Below are 25421 nucleotides of genomic sequence, written 5' to 3'. Positions count from 1 at the left end.
TGAACGTGTCTTTAAAGCGCGCATCCCCGTCTTCGCGGAGTCCCGGGATACAGTCTGTCTTAAGCCTGGTTCGCAGTCAGGCTCCTCAGCCTCTGTCCCTCCTTTGTCCCTCACCATCACAAGCCTTTCTCTGACCCAACGATCACCTCAGGCTTCAAGCCACCAAATAAAGCTGGGACAAACCGCAGCGATTCACCTGACTCCAGGAAAACGAGCTCTGAAGGCCAAGAGAAGAGTACGAATTTGTCCACAGCCTCGTGTGAAAGCAGAACGCAACAGAAAAGGCGAAACAGACCACCGACCTCCGTGGGTCAGTGGGAAGTGATGACGTCATAGGTCAAGTGCAGCAAGTCTCCCCTAAATGCCATGTTTCCCCAGAGCCTCGGCGGAATGCAGAAGTGAGAGAGTCTGTTTTAAAGAGGATGTTGAAAGTTCTTAATTTCCTAATTTCTACCACTTTCATGGGGCTACCACCTTACCTCGGCCAGTGACAACACCCAGGATGCCGTGTGGCGCGCACGTGATCCCACCCAGCCCTGGGAGTCCAAGCAAAGTCAGCGTTCCCGGACGTTACTTTAGAACCGCTTTCTTAGATAACTGGAACATCACTACTGAATTTGATATCTAAGTTAAAATTTAAATTTTAACACAATTGATCTATATATTTCATTTCTAAACGTTTCACTCGTCGTGTGATGCCTACGCATTTCAAGTGCTTCAAATGTTTTCCTGTGGTCTTCTTTTGGCCACGGTTTTTGGAAAGAGAGAAGACTGTCCGTAGGAAAAGATGCTGATTGTCCCCCGCCACCTGCTCACATCTGAAATCGGAATAAGGCTGGCAATATGGAAACATTTTCAGAAAATCACTCTCAATCTCTCTCTCTCTCTCTCTCTCTCTCTCTCTCTCTCTCTCTCTCTCTCTCTCTCTCACACACCTACACACACACACACACACACACACAGGTGCCCAATTTTTAATATTAATACATACATTCTGTACCTTTGACAAAGCAACCTCTAAAGAAAAATACAATGATCAGTTCTACTTGTAATCTACTTAATAGTGACTCTGGCAGAGAAGCAGAAACCAATATGAAAATGAGGCGGCATCAGAACAAGCCAACTATCCTGAGATCTGACGTCGTTTCGTTTGGAATAATTTAAAAGGAGTAGGGGTTATAAGATGGTCATTTATTTATAAACCATGACTTGCTGTTATAGTCATACTTTCTGTAGATGCATAATCACAATAAATTATAATAACGAAAATAGTTAAAATTTTGTTTAGGAATGAAGCATGGCATACTATCCTGAACAATGAATTGAGTATGACGTTGGATTTGACTGTGTATCTGACTCAGAATCGTATGGACCTTTTTTCAACTTAATTTGCTGATAAGAGATTTAATACATTTTGTGTCTGGTTTTCCAGAGCATTCAGTTTGTCTATTTTGGTAGCTGTTTCAGAAAATGGTTTGCATTTGCTTATGCTTTACTTACTGTATGATCAGCAGGTGTTTATGTGTTGGGTGTTGGGCTCACCTACTTCTGCGTGTTTTTGAATGCAGAGCGTTTTATGCAATTTCCAGACCCAAATACAATGTCTTATATATCATCAGCTTGTCTCAATAAATATTTTAAAATTAACCTTAGACTTTTAACAAGACAACATTAGCAAAACTGAGTATATAATAATCATTTTTGGCTCTTTCATACATGACATTTGCTAAATATCACAAATTAGTATTTTAAGTGCTTATCTATATATAAGTTGCCTATTTCTCAAAATTGTGGGAGACAGGAAAAAGTGCTATTTTGCTTAGAGTTTAACAAATTATTTGTAATGCTTTTCGAATAACTTAAATAAGGAAAATTAACGTTATGCTATCATACCCAGGAGATTCTGTTATTTCTCCTGTCATATGAACGAATTTCTGAATTTTCAACTTCTTCATTACTTTCTTTACAATAATATCTAATTCGTCGATGTTCCTCAAACTCAGCACCGAGCATGAAACATACTCTGCAGGTTAGTTCTAGACCCCAGCTCAGGTCCCCCGTAGGACAAAGCTTCGGTGGTGAGAAGTAAGATATGCACAGGTAACAGAGGCCAGCAAGATGGTGCCAGACTCTCTGACTCGAAGAGTGACTAAGAGGGAGTCCATTTAATGGCAGCAGGGGGCTCCTGCCATGCCCCCGCCAACCACAGGGACACACCTTACAGCTACACATGGAGCACGCACCTCTGAAAGAGATCCAGCGGCTAAGAGACCCCTACGCAGCGGGCCAGCGAGAGAAACCCACATGGAGACAGACAGGGAAGCCTGAGGCAGGGTCTTGCCATCCACCCGCCTCCGGCACGAGGCCATGCAATCAGGAGCGAACACCCACCTCCTGGTTTCTTCCTGATGAATGAAGGGTCTGGACCATTTGCCACCACAATTTTTAAGACTCCTACCCATGGGACAGGCCCCCTCAAAACACCTCGCTCTCAAAGCCAACGGGCTGGCTTCCAGGGAATCCAGAGACAGAAGTGAACGAAGAGGCCCTTGCTGACAAGAGCTTGAGCGCCAGCCACAGCTGTCCCCCAGGCTCAGCACAGAGGGGTCCAGCCAAAACGCCATCTTCCCCATGAGGGGCCATCCGAAGACGGTGATGTAAAAGCTGCGGCCTGAGGGTCAGGCATCTAACTCAGCCACATCTAGGGCTGGCAGCCACCTCCCTTACCACCCCCCCCCCAGCAAGTTCCAGGTTGTTGGTGTCTTTCTAGAAGGGGCTGGCACCACGACTTTGGCACTGCTGCTGGAGGGTGGATGCCAGGAGGGGTGGCTCCCAGGAGGGGTGGCTCCAGTGGCCAGCGAGGCTGGCTCTGAAGCTCACCACTTTCATGTGGAGAATAGGAAGGCAGAGGTTTGAGACTAAGGTTTCTACTATGATGAACATTCTTTTTGCCCTAAGAAATAAATATATTTTAACCAATTTATAGCTGACGTGACAAAAAAATAACATAAAAATTGTATCAGTCAAATATAAACACAAATAAACCACCCGGATCACGAATATATAATAATTCTTTAAAATGTTTATATAATATATAGAATACGTTAGTAAAATTTTATACATACATGTAAATCTGCTGTAGACATAGGTTTCCTGGCTACCAGAGAACAGCAACAACAACAAAAATATACACTTCATGATTTAGTTATGAAAAAGAGAATCCTAATGCGTTATTTAGGGGAATTTTTTCTCCCGACTTTAACATGGCGCCTTACTTGAGTCAGGTTTTGGATGTAATGATTTAAACTGTGTTGAAATTTGCCACTTAACTGCATGTTAGTACAGAAGTTGTTACATGTACCAGCTTTACAACCCTGTGTCATTTAAGAGGCTATTAATATGATGAATTAGTGCCTTTGTCACAGATCACACGGTTTTAAGTCTGAAATGGAATTTGGATTCATGATACTCTCTGATGGAATATTTGATCTCAAAAAGTAGAAATAGAATCAATCTCAATATTGGTAATACTTGGAAAATAAAACAAAAATGAGTTTTAACCTGTTTCGATGGGACAGTTTTAACTCTATTGTTTGGTCCTATGACAGCTGCATTCAAACGGAAGCGGAGAACGTGGGACTGAATCGAATATCGATCTAATCAGACTTCGATGATATTCTTTCCTTCCTCAAGTTTCATGCTAGTGTCTAGATTTCAGATGCAAAAATGTGTGTTGATTAGTAAGCTTTAGGGAAAAAATGGACTGAGATAAATGTAGATAGTTACGCTAATGGCAAAATAATCTCATGATATAATTTTACTCATCATGTCCCTAAAGAGTGTATGAACCTAAACATAACCCCGAGGGGGTTGGCTTAACAAACTACCGTAATGATCACTTGTACTGATGTCACGGACTGAGAGATCCAAGTGGGTATTTGCCCTTTGGTTTCATGTCCAAAAGTACCCCACTCTTCAACCCTTGGTGGAGATCATCATTCTTCATTCTGTGGGTTATTCTCAAAATGGGAGTCGTACTCACATTTGTGCAATGCTTCCCTACCCTGTCACCTGATAACAATACCCCGGGTAGCCTTTTCCATTCTCAGAAGCTGCCTGCATGTAATACGAGTCCTTTTCAGTGGATAATATGGACATAATCAAGATGTCATTTATTTCTAGATCTTTTTACAGCCTATCACCCTCTAATTTCTTTTAAAATAACAAGAAAACATGTTTTAAGACAGTGGCCTTGACTAATAAGGTTCATTCTCCCTACAACTATTGGAATATGATTTTCTAGCATTTCATTTTCTATAACGAAAAAAGTATATTCCTCCCAAAGGCTGTGTTTCATCCAAAAGATACCCCATACTTATTCCAACTATACAAATTCACCTGTGGTTACAAGACAGTTATTATTTCTGCAATTAATTATCATCTAATATGTTACTTATGTGTATGAAATATAAACAATGTCTTTATAGTACATACAATGTTTACTCATTGTTAATTCTCAGAAAACGATTTGACCTGGGGTATCGTCAAGCGTTTCACCATATTGGTCTCACATTGAGGAAACATGAAGTATGACAAGGCCATGTTAATATGTTCCCATGAAGTTAGAAGGACTATTGATATCAAAACTAAAAGACTCTCCTAAAGTAAGAGTGTGAGATGCTGAAAATGTTCAGTAGAAAAATACCACTAAATGTACAAATGTAAATAAAAACACTATCAAATTAATGCCAGCTGGTGTTATATACAAAGACACTAGAATGAACAAGACTTATAGTCATGAGAAGACCACACAGCCCCCTCTATGGAAGAGTACCCTCAGAGAAAACTCAGAAACCAGCGAGACTCATATCCACAGTGAAATTTCAGTAAAAAGGCAAAGAAACGCTTTTCATAACTAGACAGACAAGTAGTAAAAACATAAATATCGCCGAAATAGTTATCTGAGACTTTAGTAACATGACGAGATGGTGACACAGGAAGTCACGACCCTCCCTGGGTCCCAAACACGCCGGCACAATCGATCCAAGTTCTGCCAAAGGCTGCGTAAACCCTGATACAGACATCAGAGGCAAAGAACTATGCAGATAAAAATAAGCGAACAATCGCTTGCTTATCTTCCTGGAAACACTTAAGAGATGCCAATCAAACTCTGAATGACACCTGCTATAGTCAACACTCGCCCTAAGTAGGTCATGCTCCCCTTGTTTTATGAATCCAGAATCTGTTTGCAGTCCCAGGACCAGGACTTCTTCTTTCTGAGGAAAGCTGCATGTCTAAGCAACCGCGCTTCTGACGAGGCGTTTAGGTGCACATGGAAGTCACGTTCCTTTGATTCTTTTGTATTACTGAATAATCTATCATGGCATATTTAATTCATGGTCTTGACCATTGAACTCATCAGTCTCTCGGGAGAATTTGTTGAGAATTCCATTAATAATAAATAGCAATGTTACTTGGGAATCAAAAAGTCAAAATTTATACAGCAATAGATGTGCTATTATGTCGATTTCTTGCCAACTGTGTTTTACCTGTGTTCTAAAAGTGAGGAAAAAATGAAAACGGAGAACGCCAGGATGTAGGGGATTCTGCAAGATGAGCAACCTGGACTTCAAAACATGTTCTTCTCATAAAGGACAAAAACATATAGGAGACTTCACTAGAGCCGGGTAAAATAAAGAGACATGAAGAGCAAATGTCACGTCTGAATCCTGAGGAAGAGAATACTGTCGTGAGTACTTCTGAGACAACTGGGGACATTTAAATATGAACCTCGGGAACAGGAGGATTAAACGGCGATTCTGTGATTTACTCTCTCCCGTTGCAAGGAAGCCCTGGGCAAGGCAGAAGATGGCAAACCATCTTCTTTGAATCATCCTATTACCAGCTATGCAATCGAGAGGATAACAGTGTTTGCTTGCAGGAGTTCTTACCTGTGAGCGGGACATACCTGGCTGTCCAGGGTCACTGACAGTGAACCAGGCTGCATCTGAGGGTGGGTGGGCCGTGGCTCCTGAGAAAACAAGGCGCTCACAGCAGCAGGTGCAGCTGAGTGGGGAATGTTCTCACGACTCCCCAGAGCTCGTCTGCGTGAGTAACACGCGCGACTTGCTGAGGGGCCTCGCACGTTCTTGCGGGAGGAGGACGTCGAGGTGGCGAGGACGGACCTGGGCAGCCGAGGGCTGGAGTCGCCTCTGTTCCTGCTCTGCTTACGTCTCCTGAGCATTTCCGTCTCGAAAACCATGAGGGCATCGGACGCGCGTCTTATCAAAAGCAAACTGCGTCTCGCTCTTCTCCTCGCTTTCGGGAAAGACGTCTAAACTACGTCGACGTTCCTTCGAATTTCTGTGTTCCTAACAAAGAGCTAAATCATTATTTTTTGAGTATGAATTCCACACTGCGAATTCATTGTGAATCACGTACCTGTAATACACACAACGCCGGTTTGGATTTAAAAATATATTTTGCTACTTTCGCAAAAATTTTAAAAATTCAAACAAATCTACATTAAGATTGGTGGGTATTTATGGGTTGATTTGTCTTGATTGTCCCGGAAGCTCCACAGGTGAGTGGCTCCTTCATGATAATCTGCCTCAAAGACTTTCCCAGGTTTTGGGGGAATTGTGTGAACTTCCTCGTATGAATCTCCTCTATTCAGAACCATGAATAAAGCGTGATTGCTCTTTGCTTAGGAATGAAAGGATGTAACATCACATTCGGATTCTTCTTTTTCAGACAAATAAGGATTCTCGAACCAGATGAAACTGAGAATAAATAACATCGTTAAATAGAGCTTGCTACATTCGAGCATCTGCCAGTCAAAACACCGCTCACATTTAACTGAAGGTCCCAGCGATGAGGACGGTGGGCAGAATCCCCACCGGACGACACCCTCCCTGAGCGGGAGTGTGCATACGGGGCTTCCGCAGGCAGTGGCTTAGCCCGGGAGGGTCGGCGGTCACTGTGGAACATCTGATGGTGTTTCTAAGTGAGGGATGACATAGGGTACCGCCTCCGTGTCACGATCCAACACAGGACCGTGTCCGAGCAGAGATGTGGAGCGGCTCCCTGATGAGGACCCTTCATTCCGCATAGTCTTGCCTGTCGAACGAGTGGCTCAGGCAGCGGGTTAGGTATATGCCGGCTCGGCAGGCCCCTCCCCGTGCCCCCGACCTTGATGGCCCGACCCGTCCTCCTGATTCCACAGCGGGATTCTTGGCGATTGAGGAATCCGTGAACCGTGGCCCCAGAGATGTCTTCCCACCGCCTTATATCCCCCCATTCCCATCCTTTTGAGGACGTGGACACTAGTGACAATCTTGAAAAATAATAGAAACCAAGACTACAAAAACTTAAGTGGCGAATTCTACATAACTCGTGCTAAGAAGAAATGAGAATTCATCTCCTTGTGTTCCTTTCTTGACCGAAAATCAGTAAGCTCATTCCTTCATTTTCTTCTAGTTAAATATATATATATGTAGCTTTTTCGTGACCTGCAGAGCCATAAATCCAATCCTTTATATATTTCTTCTTCTTTCTTGAATTACTTGACTGCAGTGATAGGTTTTGGTTATTTTTTCAAGAACTATCCTATGAATAAGATTCTAAATAAGCTAGTGATTATGTCTGTCCGGCGTGGCACGAGGCAGGCTCCTTCTCTCATTCTTGGGCACCCCCCACCCCACTCCCACGTTCTTCCTGTCCTGCTTTAGGCATTTCTGTCCTGGCAGAGACACCGTAAAAGCAAACTGACGCCTCCCTCTTTTCTGTACTGTTTTCCCCCAGTCATTCTTTTCTCCACGAGATCTGTGGATTGCCGGCTTTAAAAAATCCCAGATGGAGATTTACTGTGAAAAGCTAAACATTTACCTTCCCCTGTATTTTCATGTGACGTCATATACTTTTATTTTATTTTTGCAAATGTCGAATACTAAAAGCAAAGGATGATAGAGAAACAAAGGTGCATGCTTTAGGTTGCTGCCTTGCAGTGCTTCAGATAGAAAGGAAAACGTGCTAGTGAGCTGAATGCTCATTAAGGGACTCAACTTTTCAGTACCTGAAAATGATAGGTTTCTAATAACGTAACGGTTTTGAAATCCTTGCTGTTCAAAATAGATAGAATTTAAGCAACATGACTTTTAGTTTCTCATGAAACGGGATATATTGAAAAATGTGCATTGGTGATTTCATATTCATGAAAACAGCAAGGAGACTAACTCATTCAGTCAGCAAGTATTTCCTGAGCAGCTACTAGGTTCAGGCGTACTTCTAAGGGCTGCGGATGCAGCGAACAAACACGCAGCATCTCAGCTGTGCAGAGCTGACGCATCCAACGATGCACGTTTAAAAGGTCAGACATTGATCAGTACCATAAAGACAAATAAAGCAGAAAGGGATAGAGAGAGAGAGGCAGGTTAATTGTAAGCCAGAGTTATAGAGGACGCTTTTCGGACTTGGGAGGAGCTCACATTTCCCAAATGTCTTGTCTCTGAAAAGATCACCTGTAGGTTCCAAACCCAGGGTCTGTTTTCTGTTCAAAATGACAGTGCAGGTAACTGTTAGACTCCCGCGCTCACTCACAATCCTAAATAGTAATGAATTCCAATGAGTCTGTGCTCTTACAATGAGTATATGTGAACACTAGTGATATTAAATATTCACAACACATTAAACATTCCCTATGTGAGAGAGGCAGCCGGGTCACGTGCGCTAACGACGCGTTCACACGGAAAGGCACACAGCGGTCACACTCCTGACCTGAGCAGGACGACAATGAGATCAGTGGCCGTTCTCCGTCCCCCGCGAGGGATGGACACTCTTCTACTCCTGGGGTCTTGTGTGTGGCACTCCGCTCTGTTTTCAGAGAATTCACCTGATAGGCTGGGAGAGGCTCACCACAATCAGGAAAGGTGTCACCTCTCCAGCGTGGGCGGGCGGGCGGGTGGCATTCTGTGAAAAGGGGTAGCTTCTATCTTGCAGAACACGGGCGCCCACACGTCTGGCTCTGCTAACAGATGTCCTCTGTCCTAAGGCTGGAAAGTTCTTCTGTTTGTCCTCATCCCATTCTACGGCACTTCCAGCACTGGTGATTTAAAAGCAGTCTGTGCATTCTAAGAGGTGTTTCACCCCCATCATCCCTACAGCAACAGCATCTCAGTCAACACTGCCCCCAACTGATCGATTTACAAATGACAAACGAAAACTGAGCGAAGAGAGGTACGTGAGCAGATGTCACATACACGGTAAGCGTCAGAGCTGGGACTGAAATCCAGGCCTTGATCGCCCCGAAGGGCACGCACATTCCTCAGGCCAGGGGTTCCCAAAATGCAGTGTGCGTTGGCATCACTCGGGGGACATGCTCCCTCAGTAGATCAGGGATGCGGACCAAGAATCTGTGTATTTCTATCCAGCTCCAGCTGGCGCCGATGCCACTGGTCCCGGGACGTCGCTTCGAGAGCGGGATCGCCCCCGGGCTGGCCTGGAGGCTCACGTGAGCTTTCAGCAAGTTTGAAATGTGGACTTTGATGTTTTCATCTTCATTTCTGTTGTCGCTTAGGGTCACCGCGTACATGTGAAAAGGAGCAAAAGGGAGTGGGTTTGGGAACCAATTTCATTCCCTAGAGATCTGTTCCCCTACCTGTCACGAGGTGAATCACATCCCATGTTGAAAAGCAACCGTTGCTTCTTCGAGAATTGTGGTCGCACGGGGACTCAGCGGCTTTGTCCCATTGACAGTGGCTGGCCGCAGGCACTTAACTCTCGCAAATGGTTTTAAATAATTAGCATTAGGGAGTCACTCTTGCTTAACTTCTTCTACAGAGCCCTTTAAATCTGAATTTGGAATACTGTTCTGGCAGCTGGCCAGGCCATAGACATTATAAAGCTCTTAGCCATCTCAGAAGACACAGTGCCAAACATGTTTTATGAGTGACTTACAACTGTTGAACTTAAGCGAAAATGAAAAGAACAAATCTCTCGGGTCTTGATCGTCTAAAACGTTATTGCTGAAATGTCTCATCGGCCGACAAGCATCGTGCCTAAGGACCTGCAGGGCTCATCATGACGTGTCCTGCAAAGATGCAGGCATCCAAAACATGTTGTAATTTAACCATTATGAGCTAATTCCTGATACCCCGGAGCTCAAGAACTTAATGAGGAACTCACGAACAATTTACTTTTCCTAAAACGCTCTGGGTGGCTATCTGCGACCTTGTCTTGGACGGGGCCGATGCGAAGGTTACCCCCGTCTCCATTGCCATCCGCGTGATGCAAAGGAGGGAGGGGAAGCTGGTCCCTTCCCCAGGGGCTTAAACATCGCCCTGAGGCCACAGCAGAGGGTCCTCCGATGCGGACAATGATTTTCTAACATTTTTCCTCATTTCCTTGGAAAATTACATATTTCTTCTCATATTTAAATCGGCATATTATGCTTTTCATCACAAGTTAAAATAGAAAGGATATAATTGGTAATATTGTAAATATCGACATTATGAACTAAAACTATCGAGTTGCACTTAGATATATGCCATAGATTACAAACACATAGATTATCCACCAGAGTCCCTTTCAAATAAAAATCTCTAACAGTCACAAATTTTCCATCGTTGCATTTTTGTCTTTGAATTCCTAAATGAATTTTACCTTCCCGAAGTGTCTCATCCTATTATAATATGCTTTTATATTTGAAAATATTTATATATATGTATTCACCATATATATATATTTACATGTACTTGTATATAATCTATATTTTCTTATTCGATAAAATTTAAAATGTTATCATTCTAAATTGCTGTTATTTTTTATTATGTCCACAATATAATAATCTATAAAAGGTTGCCAGACCGACATATATGATATGATTCGGGAATCCATCATTATTCCTATAATCTATATTTTCTTATAAAATTTAAAATGTTATAATCCTAAATTGCTATTATTTTCTTTCTCTCTCTATTGGCACATTATAATTATCATAGGCATACAGATAAAACAGTAAAAATATATTAAATGTTTAATAAAGAGCGTAAACACAAAATTTTATTGGGAACGCACTTTTTAACAAGATAGGAGGGTATACGTATATCTTGATTAAATGTTTTCCGCTTGTTTTTCTGGCATTCTAGAGAGGTTCCCTTCTTGGGACAGTGGCCATAGTGACACTCAGGAGACAGAGCACGTGGCTTCACCAATAATTAGCCGTGTGCTTTGGGGCAAGTTAACGAACATCTGTGCTTTACCTTCCTCCTCGTCAACATGCGATAGTAGCTATCGCATAAAGTCGTTATGGTTACTACGTGAGTTAATTTAAGAAAAAAACTTTAAAAATGCCTCGTAGGTGTTGTAGGCAGTATACGAGTTTTAGCGACTATTATGATTAATGCTGTTATAAAGCTCCTACCAAGGCCTCACCTGGTTCAGCCCACTTTTCTCTCTTTCTCTTGGCTAAATACTACCCTTCATTACTATTCCGTCTTAAAGTTAGTTTTCCTTGGAAGCAATCTCTTATTTACGTCTTCCAAAGCCTGTATTCTCAATTTATAACATTGATGGGTTTTAATGGCGTGATTAAAACAATATTCTTCCACAGGAACTTTGAGAACGTGTGCCTCGCCTCTACCTAAAGGAAGGAGGCCCTTAATAGAAATTATTTTACATGTGTTTAAATGATGTGTGGTCCAGTAAAAGCACATGATCTTGGCCTTAGTTGATTTGTTCTTAGCATTTTCCTCACTATGTTGTTTTCTGGTGTCAGTTATTATTATTATTATTATTATCATTATTATTATTATTTTAATGCCTACAGCTCCTGGTCTTCCTAGGTGGTCTCCCATCCAAGTACTAACCAGGCCCGCCCCGGTTAGCTTCCCAGATCAGACGGGATTGGGCACGTTCAGGGTGGCGTGGCCATAGACTTTCTGGTGTCAGTTAAATAGAGCCATCGCAGTAACATAAGTCTTCAAGTATTTCAAGGCATTCTTAGAAAAAATGACGGATTCCCGAATCATATGATGTATGTTGGTCTGGCAACCTTTTATAGACTGTTATAGAGTGCAAATTACATACTATGTAATGAAACATAGGAAAATAAAAATACTTGTTCCTAGGAAATCAAATTAATGAGAACAATTATATTCTTTATTGAAACCGTGGGCATATAAGGGCAACAAGAGTTTAGCAAACCTGATTTTACTAAGCAGATTTCTTACGGGTAATTACTTTAATTTCTAATTATTTTCCTCATTAAAAGAGATGTCCCTTTTATATATAAGATTTCTTGGTACTTGTGAATGATTGCTTAAATACTGCTAATTACTTGACCAAAAAATATGAAGAACAGAAAGCTTAAATGACTGGCCTTATAATAACAGATGCCTAATATTTACTCAGTGCTCTCCATGGGTTAGACTATTTTTTGGACTGCACTTCACAGGAAAAGGTCAATTCCCACATTTTACAAATCTGTACACTGATGCTTGCAAACGCATATGATGTTCAAGGGTGTTGCTGTTTCTCTTTGATAGAAGCGAGATTTAAATCCAGTTCTGAGGAGTAATAAACATTTCCCTTGCCCTTCCACTAGGCTATGTTGAACTCTGAGGTATTGCAAATTATTGCTGATTGTTAGTAAAAATATAGGGCAATATTAATTTCATTAAATGAAGACATTATAGCTGATCAGGGAGTTTTCTTTCTTGATGAATAGGATGCGTTATTCTATGATATAACTGCTTTTTAAATTTACAGAAAAAATGACAATTCTTAATAACTGTAAGATAAATAAGTAAATAAATATTTTTGACTTTAGGATGAAATTGTATATTTTTAGGCTTCGTGAGATAGACTAAGTTAAGAAAAAAGTAAAGAGATGATATAAATATTATGTTTCCAGAAATACGTTTCTTAGAAAATGTGTGGAAACATATCCAAAGGGAATAAGCAACATTTTCTTCCACAGAGATTGGTGTATATCGTTCATTTGCATATGTCATTTATACACGTGTCACTTTTCATATTAATTGAAACACAATTGTTAAGCAAGGATCGTATGTATTATTCCCCTCCATTTTCCTGCCACAGATTTTTAAAAAATAATTTGCACATGATTACCCGAAGCTTATGATTTTAGCTAAAATGGAAAATTAAATTTTTACTCTGTAGGAAGTTAACTATACTATCAACAGATATATTAACCTTTGACTGTAGACAATTTTCTCCTACAGGATGCAGGTCTCTGAGTGGCTCAAGCATCCTTCTCAGAATGATGCACTCACTGTTAAAAGCGTGGGGCCGGATTCTATGAACTCTACAACACTGCATTCAGACAGATAAATAATGCCCCTTCTTTTTAATCTGATGAGAACTAAATCTTAGATAATCGAAGTTAAAAATAATCATTTTTATTTTATTATTTTTTTTAATTCCGAAGAAGGTCAGCAATTTAATCTAGGATTTTAGTGTGTTCGGCTTTAAGCTGTATATAATTACTACACTTTAAGGCAGGAGTCCCCAGTCCCCGGGTCATGGATGGGTACCAGTCTGGGGCCTGTTAGGAACCAGGCCGCACAGCAGGAGGTGAACAGCTGGGGAGCCAGCAAAGCTTCATGTGTGTTTGCTGCCTCTCCCCAGCGCCAGCATCACCGCCTCAGCTCCACCTCGGATCTTCAGGCGTTAGATTCTCATAGGAGCACCGGTCCCTGGTGCCAAAGAGGTCGGGGACTGCTACTTTAAGGGACATTGTCAGGAGCACTGTTCGGTGGGTTGTTATGACCACGAGTGCATGAGGATAACAGCTGCCCTTCCCCTGGCCAATGGCACACGGGAAGTTCTGTGTTACGCACTCAGTGTGTGTATTTCAGTTCTTACTTATAAAACACCTATGATACCCATTTCTGGAAAGGAAGAACAAAATTTAGAGAGGTTAAGTTATGTCCTTAATATCACTCAGCTACACAACAGGCTTAGAATGCGAACCCAAGTTGTCTGAACCCAAATGCTGAGTTAAAGTGTTATGCTTCATTTAGACTCATTTCTAAATGGTTTCCAGATTAAAATGCTAATTATTGTCCATAATGATACTCATACTTACTGATCTCTTTTAATTCTCTCAGCACCCCTGAGAAGTGGTATTCCCCTTATTTTACTGGTAGACATAAGACCTAAAGGTCCCAGACGATGAAGCCAAAGTGAGCTAAAATCTGAGCATCTGCCCATCGGCCGGGCCCCTCGCGGCTGCACAAACCCTTCCGCCATCTTCCAGCACCCGACCAGCGGCCACGTGCTCCCAGATCCGCCTTTCTGTCATCCCCTCTCCTAAACACCCAGCTACTTTACCACGTACACATTTTTAGAACAATTAATAGAGGAGGCTGATGAGAGCAGATACCTTGACCTTTAAATTCAAAATATCTTTGATGATAATTATTCTCTTCATGCAACTGAAGCCGAGGTGGTACTTAAAAATCTAATATTAATTTCTCCAGCCATATTAAACGTTAGCAACCCTTGCTTTGGGCACTAAACAAGACTCTAAATCGAAGCATGAGTGACAAGCATCAAGCTGGTTACACACATTTATCACAACACGGATGCAACTCAAAATCATCGTGGTACGTGAAAGAAAGCAGTCACCAACAGTGTGCAAATAGAGGATGTGTTTGTGCATCGTATATACCCCACGGTTCCCTTTATGTGGAATGCAAGGTCATCTACAACAGAAAGTGAACAGCGGTTGCCTGTGGCCGGTAGGGGCGCTGCAAAGGGGCGCGAGGCGTCTTCGGAGCTGGTGGATACTTCCCGTCCTCACTGCGGTGGGAATGTGCTGGGTGCGAATGCAAACCTCCCTTAAGTCTCTGATGGTATTTTCTTCGTGTAGTGCATCATCCCTCCTCTCCGAGTCCAAGTAGATGGCCTGCCACTGTGAGTGGCACTGTCCTCGGTGCCCCTCCTCCTCGTGAGACTCAGCAAATGGGGTGCTTGGCCTTTCTACACTCGTGTTTCATCCAGCGCCCTACAACGTGATGCTCGACATCAGAGCATGCGAGATATCCAGGGGCGGACAAGGCAAACGCCCTGCCCCGAGGCCGGGAGCCGGCAGAGGGGGCCCCTCCGGTGAAGCTGGTTCGGTGCTAACACAGCGCTCGGCTCAGGTGCGGAACGGAACAGGGAGCGTGAGTCTTCAAGGTCAAGCTCAACTCCTCTTCCTTCTGGAAGCGTCATGAGTCGCGTGGGGAATTTTTCTCTCCTTCCCATTTTTCATGGTGTATGATGTTTTTAATGTATTGCTGAATTCGGTTTGCTACTATTTTGTTGAGGATTTTTGCATCAGTGTTCATAAAAGATGTCGGCTTATGGTTTTCGTTTTTTTTAATATCTTTGTCTGGTTTGGGAATCAAGGTAATGGTGGCCTCATAAAAGGAGTTAGGAAGCCTTCCCTCTTCTTGAACTTTTTGGAATAGTTTGAGAATAGGTGTTGATTCTTCTTTGACTGTTTGGTAAAATGTGCCTATGAAGCCATCTGGTCCAGAACTTTTGTTTTTTGGGAGGTTTTTGATTACTGATTCGATTTCACTGGTGGTAATCGGTCGGTTCAGATATTGTTTCTTCTTGACTCGGTCGTGGAAGATTGTATGTTTCTAGGAATGTGTCCATGTCTTCCAGATTGTCCATTTTGTTGGTGTATAATTGCTTGTAGTATTTTCTTACGATCCTTTGTATTTCTGTGGAGTCCGTAGTTATTTCTCTACCATCATTTCTGATTTTATTTGAGTCCTCTTTTTTCCTTGACAAGTCTGGCTAAGGGTCTGTCAATTTTGTTTATACTTTCAAAGAACCAGCTCTTGGTTTCATTAACCTTTTGTATTGTTTTTCTAGGTCTATTTCATTTATCTCCACTCTGATCTTTATTATTTCCTTCTTTTTATTCACTCTGGGTTTTGTTTGCTGTTCTTTTTCTAGTTCTTTTAAGTGTAAGTTTAGATTCTTTGAGCTTTTTCTTGTTTCTTGAGGTAGTAGGCTTATATTGCTATGAATTTCCCTCTTAGGACTGCTTTTGCTGTGTCCCATAGATTTTGAGTCATTGTGTTTTCATTTTCTTTTAGTTCTAGGTATCTTTTTATTTCTTCTTTCCTTCCAACTTTTGTAGCACTTATAGATTATAGCCTATATTTGGTTCTAATGAGATACTGTGAGTAATGTAGTGTGTATGTGTGTGTGTGTGTGTGTGTGTGTGTGTGTGTGTGACTTGTCTTCTCCACAGACACAAGTTTATGATGAGTCGAGAGTTGCTCTATAGTCTCTGCGAGTCCAGAAGAGCATCGTGCACAGAGGTGGAAGCCAGGAGCCGCTGCCTACTGATGTCCATGTGCTCCTGATGAAAATAATTACTCATTTTACTAAATAGGCTCCTATATATTTGAAAGGTTCATCTGCCAAAGTGCATTATAAATAGCATGATATGTAGAAAGATATGTGGCTTAAGGTCACAGTAATTACACTGGGGTTAACTCGGTTGTCTAGATTTAAGACAGCTATGAAACTCTCCTAGTGGCACCTAGCATTTGAATCGGTCTTTGTGGTATAATTGTGCTTAAGTTAGTGTTTTTTGAGTCTGTGGCAGAGCAGCTGTGTGTAGTCATGGTCTCTGATAACAATACCGATACTCCTGCACTGATTTTCAAGTGCAAATGAACGTTAACTATCATTTTATAAGTAAAACTTAACATGAATTATATCTCATATCAATTAAGTTCTGAATTAGTTTTGGTAAATGAGGACATTTTGAGAACGACATATGTAATAGGAACTCCCGATATTAGTTAATCTCAGAAATGCTGGTGACTCTTACACCTAGTTGCCCTGTGGGGAGCACGCCTGAGGGTTCGAAAGCCGAACCCTCCATCGACGCATTTTACATGTTGCTTTGGCTCCCGTAATACTTCACAGGGACAGAAATGCATCTTTAGAGCGAGGCTGCTTCAGTTTGAATCTCACTGAAGACTTGAATAAAGTAAAAAAAACAAAAAAACAAAAAACAAAAAACAGTCTCCCAACCGAGAGATGAGCAAGACAATGAGGTTCAAAACAGAAACAAACAAACAAAAACCCGAAAAGAAAGCACTGGGTCTGGAGTGAGTGGACCGAGCCAGTATCAGTGGTTAAGAAATGAGTCTGGAATGAAAGGCAGAGGCCAAATCACACAGGGATTTTCAGATCATGCTAAAGGGTGTGACTTGCATCATTCCAAGCCATGACATGTTGTGTGTTTTGTTTAGGTTAACGCCACAGCTTTTCTGTGCCCACATCTTTTCATGGGATAAAAATTTCTAATTATTTAACCTAATACCAAGATAAGGGCTCTCTTCTCAGGCTCGATGGATAGCTCCTCCTCCTCTGCATCTGTAAGGTACTCTGCCCTGTCATTCCCTAAAGGAAACAGAATTTACAGTGAAGTCACACTCACCAAGCTGGAGGCACATGCTCACGGGAAAAAAGAGTTAACGTTTCTTAAATCTCTAGTCTTAAACTTCCAGAGAGAAGGGATATGTGGGGTTTTCTGGTATTTCACGCGGTTTCACATTTCTTTAGAGACGATAAAGCGGCCGGGAGATTATTTAGAGGAATATGTCTACATTACGCATGGAAACAGAGTCTATAGTTGAGTTAACATCAACTAAATACTTGCATCCGCAGTGGCACAATCTTCCACATCCCTGTGCCCCGAGTCACAGCGGACACGCGACCAGCCCGGAGCGTAACGGCCGAGTCCCTCCGGACACGAGTTTGTTGTTGCCAAATGCCACTCTGCCTATATAAGGCTGACGCTTAAGCTTTAGGATGAAGATAACAGAAATGTGGTGTGACTCTGGACATCTACACATTCGTGAGATTCGCTCTCAGGGAGTGCTGTGAACGTTAGCCATGAATTCACTGAGGAATTACAATCAACTTAAGGACGCGGGCACCTCTGCGTTCCCGAGAGGATGGGCTAGGCTGGAGCATCTGCCACACAGGGGAGCCCCGGACCCTTCAGCCTCCTTCACCCCCTCAGATTCTACCGTCTTCACGCTGCCTCTGCGATGCTCACACGCACCTGCCCCAACAGCCCAGCTTCCGCTCCCATGGGACAGAACTCGCTGTCCTACCTGCCGCCCCCTCCCCTGGCAAAGCCCCTACTCGACTGTGCCCAAAGGATATACTTCCTGTAGCCGGCACAGTTCAGTCACAGCAGGGCACGGCGGCGAGATGGGTTTGTGCATTCAGTGAATCACCTAGGAGAAATGATTTGAGTCGGACAATATCACAGCACCTCCAAAATACGCCCTGCAGGTGGTCCTCACGCGCGGCTAAACTGCCAGGAAGCAGAGGCCAGCGGTTCCCCACTAAACAGAAGTCCACACACCTGAGTGTCTTCCAGGTCCCACCTTCTTGCTTGTGTGATCGTGAACAAGTCACTTATATCCTCTGAATATCATTTCTTTATTTACAAAAAAAAAAAAAAAAAATCACTTTCCCTACTAATTTCACTGATTTCTCGTAAAAATAAAAATATATTTAAAACAAAAAATGTACCATAATGTATTCATTAAAAACAAAAATGTCTTTCATGTTTTACTGTACAACAATTACACCAATGACATTAATAGCTAGAGACTGAATATTAACACAAATAAAACTTTGCAAAGTCAACCAGACTTTAATCAAGTAATTCCTCAGGCAGGAATCCATCCAACTCAGTATGTTAGCGGGAATAAAATTTATTGAGGATATAAGTAAATCACTTAAAATATTTTAAATGTTAGATCAACGGATAATTTCTCTCCTTTACAGCACTGTTGTAATAGCTAGCTGTTCTCATGGCACCCGTGAACACCCTCAAACCTCGACCTGCACGCCATGCTGTTTTTGAAAAACCCATCGATGATAATGTATTCAATCTGCTAGTGGATACACAGGCACCACAATATATTTTGAGTCCTCATGGCATTTTAGATGTGAGTAGCCAGCAATACTAGAACACGAAAATGGTCCTTGAAGATATATGAGGAAAAGTGCATTTTACTTGTACAAAGAAAAGTGCAAAGTCACCAGGATGCTTGCACAGCACGGGCGTGCGCAGTGCCTGGAAAACCTCGACCTTATTGCCTGCTACCTATGGTGTCCTCGATAAGTACGGCCATTATTATTATTAATCTTATTTTGGTGTTTTCAAGTAAAATACTAAAGAAAATCACTTTATTCTTTGGGAGGAATATTAAAATATAACGAAATAACTTGCAGTGCAAACTGAAAAACACCTAACGTAAGTCGACGTTAGGTTTGCACTGGTTTCCAGTGCAATTTTGTGACGTTCCATTAAAGACACAATATATGCACAATTGGGCGCTAAGATGCCTAAAACTCCTAAGTTTATTTTAAAATAAATCTTCAAAACAAATTTTATAGGTGTCCGTTGAAATAGTCTTACAGCAGTTATGTCTGCATCTTTTTAATATTTCCCACCTGCATTCTTTTGACCTTTGGTACAATAATTATTTCAACTGTGATTACTCATCACCGTGGCCAAATAAAATGTCACCCATAGTCTGAAGACTGTAGGATGTGCATACACAGGGGTACTCCCCTCTCCTTGACAGGGGATAAAGGCATATGTCATTTTCCTGGTTCCACTGAAGGCGAAAGCACAGGATTGTACACAGGTTACCGGCAGCAACATAATGAAATTCCGTATGAAAGTTCTCGACGATATTAAAGAGAAGGATCAGTGTAAGGTGTTATTATCACTTCCACTATCACTATCATTACCACTTGTGCTATTAAGAGTGATTACAGCTGCGTAATGCCCTCTGTAAATGTGTCAGTAATAATAACACTGTCAAATTCTTAGAGCCCTTTTTGAGCCTGATTCACTACTAGATTTTTTTTTTTTTAATGTGGTGGGGAAAAGAGAAAGGTAGCATTTACTGAGCCCTGCTGTAGCCCGCACATTTGGCATCATTATGTTAATCCTTACAGCAATGATGCGAGTTAACTATTACCATAAGGAGGGAAATGAAAAAGATTGCATGGTAGGGCGTGTGCCGGAGTTCGAACCCAGAGTTCTTGGCTTAGGATCCAAGGCGCTTTTTTCTCCACTGTGCTTGTTCTAAGAGGTTTGCCCTTTGCCTGTGAGGAGCTCGCAGTGTATGTAGGAAGAGGCAACACGTATGGTAATGAGAACTATCATTTATTGAACCCTGAACGTGCCAGGCTCCTTACATGTATTATCCCATTTAGTTTCTTTTTAACATTTTTAAATCTATTTTAATTAGTTTCAGGTATACAGTACATTGGCTAGACATTTATATAGTTTATAAAACGATCCTCCTAATTGCTCCCTCCCTCCCTGGCCCTCCACCTAGCATCAAATTAATGCTGACCGCATTCCCTCTGCCACGCTCCCCATCCCTGTGACCATGTGTCAACTACTGATTTGTACTTCTTTAACCCTTCACCCCATTATTCCAGCCCCCCAACACCTCCCCGCCTCTGTCCGGCACCACATTGTCCACTATATTTGTGAGTTTGTTTTTGATTAGTTTGTTCTTTTTGTTCTTTAGATTCCACATATAAGTGAAATCATATGGTATTTATCTTTCTCTGTCTGAAATTTCTCTCAGCATAATAACCTCTAGGTCCATCCATGTCGTTGCAAATGGCAGGATTTCATTTTTTTAATGGCTGAGTAATAATCCATTGTGTATATGAACCATAATTTCTTTACCCCATCGTCTATTGACGGGCATTTAGCTTGCTTCCACACCTTGGCTACTGTAAACTGGGCTGCCGTAAATACTGGGGTGCATACTGGGTAATTTGTGTGCATTTTGGCATTTAATATTCTCAGCAACTGAATGAGGTGAGACATACGCCCATGTTCTTAGCTGGGTGGAGCATTTTTCCCCCTTTTTTCCTAATTGCACCCATTCTGCCCCATCCTTGGGCAACCATCAGTCTGTTCTCCATGTCCGAGTCTGTTTTGTCGTTTTTGGTTCTGCTTTCTTAGATCCTACGTGTGAGTGAGGTCACGAGGTGTTCGTCTCTCTCTGCTTTCATATTCACGTGCCCTTGTCTAAGTGAAGGGCCTGAAACCTAGTTGCTAAGTGTGGGTGGTGAAGTTGAGAGAGGGGGGGGGGGTGGGCCTGGTCTCCCTCCCTCCCTCCCTCCCTCTCATTTCTCCAAGGCTGCTCCGACACGTGGCAGGGGCTCATCGACAAAAGAACACACTTCAGGTAAGCTCCTGCTGCTCCACCCTCTGCAGGGGCCTCCTGTCGGCCGTATACCAAAGACCCTCGTGTTGGACTCTCCAGAGAAATGGAGCCGACAGGACGGGGTAGGCCAGCAGGCCGGAGACGCAGGGAGGAGCTGCAGTTTGAGCCCATCAGCCATCTGCTGGCCACATTCTCTCTCCTTCCTGAGAGCTCAGTCTTTCTCCCATTAAAGTCTTCAACTGATTGGATAAGGCCCACCACATTTTGGAGGGTTATTGGCTCTACTCAAAGCTTACTGATGAAATGTTCATTTTATCTAAAAAAAAAAATACCTTCACAGAAACACCTAGAACAATGTTTGACAAAATACCTGCGTACAGTGACCTAGCCAAATTGACACCACCAAACGACCGTGCAGCCAATCCAGAGATGGAAGCAACACCACTCACCCCTTACCCTTACGGCAGTGAGCCACGTGTTTCTCGGCTGCATTTCAAATAGCAATGACACATTTTCCAAAATCTAATCACTTCTCTCCACCTCTACTGCCGCCATCATGGTCCAGTCACCTTCAAGCCTCTGCTTCCTGCTTCTGCTATGGCTTCTGCGCAGTCTCTCCTCAAGGCAGTAGAAATACAAGGTTTATCGTGACATTTCTCTGCTTGAGAATCCTGCACTGGTTTCCCATCTCACTCAGTGAAAATGCGAAGCCCTCGGCACGACCTCCCAGACTGGTGTGACCCGTCCGACATTCCGGGCTCCCTCGCACCCCGTCCCACTTCATTCTGGCCTCATGTCACCTTACGCTCTTGCACTGGCTGCCACTTCACCTGGAACACGCTCACCTCAAAGCCACATGACTGATTCCCTCACCTGTGTAATGCCGCATTCCAACGTCACCCTCTTAGTGACGTTGACCATGGCCTTACCCTGACCATGTCTTTAAAAACTGTAGCCCGTCCCCATCTGTATTACTTTTCTACGGCTATGTGACAAATCGCCACAAACTGAGCCGCTTGAAACAACCCACGTTTATTACCTGACAGTTCTGTGGGTCAGAAGTCCAGGTGGGCTTGACCGGGTTTCTGGCTTAGCATCTCACAAGGCAGGTAGGTCAAGGTGTCTCCTAGGAAGCAGCAAAGACAGTCAACCTTTTCGTGGATCTGTCTGCCAATGGGAGCAAATAGAGACGAATGGGACGTCAAGGAGATTTTGTTTTTAATGGCGTGAGTTCCACATCAGGCTTTTATGACGATGAAAACAATGTACAAGTTAAACATTCCACCGATGCTGCAGAAAGACAGGAGGATATCACGGCAGCAAAGTCACTGAGCCACGGGCAGTGATGGGGAGAGGGTGTCCGTGGGGAAGCCGAGGGTCCAGAAGCGGGGAGGGCGGCGGGACCGCCGGACGCAGGATCTGAAATCCTCGTGTGGTTTCTCCTTCTGCCTCAGTTGAGTGGAGAGGAGTTGCCGAGGTTTGTACAGGGGAGACATGCGCGAGACATTCTTCCAGGGACGGGGGTCGACGGGGGACGCTTTGCGACTGCCACGCAGTGGTGGGGCTCCGCTCGAGGTCGGCGGCTGTGAATTTCAGGTGAAACCATTTAACATGATGGTTTTTAACACTTTGGCCATAGTTGCTGAGGTGCAGGTGAGGGAAGTTAGGTTTCACGGTGGTTGAGATCATTGAAGGAAAGGTCATTAGAAAAAAAAGAGCAAAACACTCAGAACCAGCCAAAGCGAAAACCCCCAAAAGCAAAACAAGCAAAAAAAAATTAAAAAACCAAACCAACAAACATAAAACAACCAACCAACCAACGAACCACGCAAACGATCTACTATATGAACACATAGAAACAAAGGAATAGTCATATGTACCTTTTCTTCTCACCCAAATTCTCAGCCCTCTACAACTCTGCCAACTGTGCCTCGTAACGGTCACAGCTTCTCTGCGATCAGCTATTCCGAGCAGTGTGCCCAAGATGCAGCATCTCTCACGGCAGCCTCGCAGACCGAAGTCCGTTCGTGGCCGATCTCGAAGGCGTTAAGGTTTCAGGACCACCTTGTAGAAGGCGTTACTCTGAGTTTCTCACAGATTACTGCTCCAGATCTTGCAGCATCGAAACTGTGATATGTCCTCACGCCTTTGGGCAGCTTGCAGGACAGAAGGGGTGGCTGAGCTGGAACGCGGAAAGTTCTAGCGCTTGAAGAATCCCAAAGTCTGAGAAGAAAAGTAGGAAGCTCTGCCCATTACTATCGTCCCACAGACCCCAACGTCCGTCTTGACATTTTTCTTCATTGCTGCTTCTAAGGCGACCGGGCCAAATTATCCAGATATAGTTACCAGATTAATTTATACCTTCCCACCTCCAGATTCTATTCCAAACCCTTTATAAAATGTGGGCTCAACCATGTTTACACCTCCTTCGGTCATTTTCATAAAGGACCCCTTTAAACACCCCCTGGGGGGTTGAACTGGTATCTGTAACGAGCGGGAATATCTGAGTACTGTCGTCAAAGTGAGTAAATGCAGGGAAACCACCCATCGCGAATGTCGCGTGGACCACCTAGCTCTGGGTGCGCTCTGATTTTAAACGGCAGCGGCACGGAAGGCTTTTGCCTCCTCTCCCCGGTTATGCTGGGGGCAGATCTGAGTTCTTCCATCTTAAGACACTCACTCCATGGTGAGCAGCTGGTGATCTCGGTCACCTCGCCAGCATCCCTAGGGCTTCGGGTCTGTGAAAGTGTTCAAGGCAAAGGCCACCGGAGAACTCACACCTTCCGCCGGGGTAGCCGCTCCACCCGCTTCTGCTTTGTTCCATCGTGACTTTTTAAAAAGTCAAAGTGATTCACTTCCTTCTTAGAGACAGCAACTGTACTGTCCAAGGGACCGAGGCGTTGAGTAAATGTGACTTCGTGTCACATTTAAAGATGCTCGTGCATCTTTCCTACCCCTCGTCTACTTCCCAGCTTCAGGTGTACCTTGTTACGTCACATGTGGGGGAGAAAAAAGCAGGCTTATCATTTGATTTTCAAACGGATAGGTTTTATTTCTGCATATGTTCAGCAAATACCTCTCTTTAGATGTGACATCAAAAAAAAAAATCTTTGAAAATGTTCTGTAGCTTATACGTTATTAAAGCAAGCGTACAGTGAAAGAGATGCACACAGAGCTGCATACGTTTGTAACATTCAACGTACGTATGTAAAATAAACGACTGAACAAGGACAGTCCTCTAACCTAAAATGAGTCTGTCATAAGGACGGCGGCCCGTGTTGAACAATGAGTGTTTTACAGTGACAATATTCCTGTTTCCCGAACATCGTGTTCACGTCACACCCTTTCAGTCATTTCTTCCTTGTTCATCTGCAGCCACCGAGTGTGTACGCTGGATCGTGAACACCTAAGACTGTGACAAACTCAGCTAGTAAGTAGTTTCCCCATAAAGCACACTTTCCAGCCGGGGGGGTGGATGGCGCTGGGCGCAGATCGCTGAAGTAAGCGTCCCACCTGCACGCAGGTGATACCGGCTAAAACAGGTCACAGCTAAGGACAGAGATGCTTATGCTTCTCAAAGCATTCAGTGAGTACCTACTATGTGCCACATCTCTCTGAAAGAAACGCCAAAACTCATTTATTTAAAAAAAAATGGTGTGGTCAGCATATATCTATTTCCTATTAGACGTTTATTTTCATCTCTACTATGGAACTGTAGTATTTTTGTGAAATTTCATTGCGAGACAACATTTTATGTGCCCCAGTAAATAAACTATACAATTAAAAGCACGGACACATAACATGTTTCATATTTTATTTTGGCTATAGATGAATCTCATCTAGACACATAAAGACACAAGATAAAGTAAACTGTGACAAGGCCGAGCCATTGAGAGAGGCTTTGGATATAATGTAATAAAATATTGGATATATTTTATATCTGATATAAAATATGTTGAAATCCACATTTACTGTGTACTTATAAGAGTGAATCATTAATTTCAGGAGAGAAATCATGAATTTCTTCACAGGTTGTCAGAACAACTTATGAACAAAAGATGTGACAAATAACGGTGTATTTCTTACGTTTAATGTAAGTGAAAACCCCTAGAAGCGCCAACCGAATACGTGTCCTGGTGTCTATTTATTTCCAGA

General features: G+C 42.9%; 1 pseudogene; it reads right to left on the bottom strand.

The window, feature by feature from the left end:
* Window positions 1-11815: 11815 nt before the first annotated feature.
* LOC120590249 (uncharacterized) lies at window positions 11816-11933 on the bottom strand (annotated as a pseudogene).
* Window positions 11934-25421: the final 13488 nt, after the last annotated feature.

Source organism: Pteropus medius, unplaced genomic scaffold (genome assembly GCF_902729225.1).
Source record: "Pteropus medius unplaced genomic scaffold, Ma_sr-lr_union100, whole genome shotgun sequence".
In the NCBI taxonomy this organism is placed as follows: domain Eukaryota; kingdom Metazoa; phylum Chordata; class Mammalia; order Chiroptera; family Pteropodidae; genus Pteropus; species Pteropus medius.
The sequence above is the reverse complement of the archived record's forward strand: the minus strand, read 5'-3'. Positions and strand labels throughout refer to the sequence as shown.